This window comes from Gavialis gangeticus, unplaced genomic scaffold (genome assembly GCF_001723915.1).
Source record: "Gavialis gangeticus isolate Ggan-Ray unplaced genomic scaffold, GavGan_comp1, whole genome shotgun sequence".
In the NCBI taxonomy this organism is placed as follows: domain Eukaryota; kingdom Metazoa; phylum Chordata; order Crocodylia; family Gavialidae; genus Gavialis; species Gavialis gangeticus.
In genome coordinates, this window is record NW_017729034.1 from 12,273,441 (window position 1) to 12,275,606 (window position 2,166).

The 2,166-nt window shown below is 41.0% G+C and overlaps 1 protein-coding gene across 2 annotated transcripts in view; it reads left to right on the plus strand.

Annotated features, from left to right (window-relative positions):
• The window catches only part of ATP6V1A (ATPase H+ transporting V1 subunit A), a 43,714-nt gene that overhangs the window by 15,529 nt on the left and 26,019 nt on the right, over positions 1-2,166 (plus strand). Inside the window, exon 1 of one of the 2 annotated variants that reach the window (XM_019526917.1) lies at positions 531-645. The exons of the other annotated variant lie outside the window; for it this stretch is intronic. The gene's annotated coding sequence lies outside the window, so the exon portion shown is untranslated. Of the gene's footprint in view, positions 1-530; positions 646-2,166 lie in introns of those variants that run through there. 2 annotated transcript variants of the gene reach the window in all.

The window sequence follows — 2,166 nt, forward strand, 5'->3', positions numbered from 1 at the left end:
TAGTAAGTATATTGCTGTTTCTCTGCAATTTCTTCACTGTATCAGCAGTGTTCTTTCTGCAGGCTGTTGCCTGGCTCTTCCTGCTCAGCAGTGCTCTCAGAAGCTTTGGCAAAATTAGTTTCTATGTTCAGCAGATCACTGTGCTGTCTGAGTTGCAAGCAGCAGCTGTGTAAAATCACAAAAAGATTTCTGTGTTGAAGTTAATGTATTTAACCTGAATCTTACCAGCTGACTGGTTAGACATTTTTAACAAGGATTGTCTGCCTCCAGTGTTTTTATGTTAATATTGGAAGCACTTGAAGGACTTTTCTGTGAATAGTAAAAGAAAACTCCTTTCCTGATAGTTGAATAAACTGAAACACAGGAAGCATCTTGGGCATTCTGACTTGCTTATTGCAGCTTTCCTCTTGGCTTTTGGGGGGGGGCGGTGATGACTCATCAAGTCAGGTGACTGTCTCTGCTGTGGGTCTGGAATTTCTTCCCTTTCTGCAGCAGGATGTTTCATCCCTGTGTGCTGAGTGGCAGGGGAAGGTTGGGAAGGACAGTCTTTTACTTGTAAACAGTGGGTGTTTAACTCGGGGGGCAGGGGGCAGGGGCTTCATCTGAACTGTGGATTTTTTTTCCTGTGGTCTGCCACAAAGCAAGGTAAGACGCTTTCTGCATTTATAGCATATGGCCAGTCTTCAGGCCTTCACTCCCTGATACTGAAAAGCATCTTTGACTTCTTTTTTTCCTGAGAGTTGTTTTACTTGATCTGGAGCTTACATTTCAGAGGTCCTTGGAGCTTGTGATGAGGAATCAGGTCTCTACACTGAGAGTCAAAAAAGTAATTGTGATAGAATATCAGGATTTTTTTTCTGTGAATATCAGAATGTCGTGAGGGGGAGGGAGAATCAACTCTAAAACCAAATTAATTTGCTGTAGAAAGTAGAGGTAAAAAACTAATAGACTTGTGGCCTGGCTTATTCAGTTATCTGTGGATTCATGTATAAAACACTGAATTATTTGTGGAGGGCTGAGGCAACCTACAGCTTGTTTTAACCATCTCATTCTGAAGCTAGTTCTGTTTTGGTAGAATACAGTCATGTTCAGACTAGAAAACTCCCTTGGAAGCATCTTTTGAAGTAGTGGGTTTTGGGTTTTTGGTTGTTCATTACAAAGATAATGCAGGGAGCAAATGCTTGCTAGCATCTTACATTCTATCCAACTTGTCTGCTCATGTTTTGGGGAGTTAAAGTAAAATAACTTTCATTTGTAGGCAGTTTAATGAACATTATTGTAAGACTAGACTAAATGTAGTAGCTAACCTCATGACTGGAGAAAGCCCTCTAAGAGGCTAGAAAAACTTGGCAGAATTCTAAGGTTTCTTGTTGTATTAATATGAAGCTAATTCTAGCTGGTGGTCAGTAGTTTGTGGTGACTAACCATGATCTCGACATCTGTTGGTCAGCATTGTGTGTGCTGATATCAGTGGATCCTAGGGAGGCAGCAGTTATCAGTCTCAAGCATTAAAGACCCTAAACACAGTATAAGATAAGACAAGATCCTTACGCTTGGGATTTAGTAACCAGGAATGGACTTGTAACCAACATAAGGGCACCAAACAGACATGTTGCAGAGCTGCACACTAGGAAATGTCTTTAAAATGTGTCTAGCACTTCCAAGAATGAGCCTTTTGAAGAAGTGTCAATGTTGAGGTGGCTTTGTAGCAGAGGCATAGTTTGGACCTGGGTACAGCATGGTATGGAGGCTGTCCTAGACCCAAGGTCTGCATGAGATAAGATTATAGAGGGAAGAGTGAGATGGCAGGCAGTGAGGCCTTGGTAAATCAGAGTTGCTTTGTGCATAGAGGTTAGGATTTGGAACTTGAAACTTCCCTTGACTTCTCCAGCAATTTAATGGAGGAATTCCATCATGCTTGATGTGGAGAGAGTGGTGGATAGGGAATATAGCTAGGAACACTCCAGATAAAGCACAGCAGAGTAGAGTGGGAACAGTAGGTTGGGGAGAAAAGTGAAGCCTGCAAGTCAGAATATATGTCTTCATCTGTCCTTGGAAAAATTGTGTTCAGGGTTGCTCCTTTACCATGTGTTTGTTTTGTGTTTTTTGTTTTTGGTTTGTTTTTTCTTTTTGTTTTTCTTTTTCTTTTTCTTTTTTTTTTTTTTT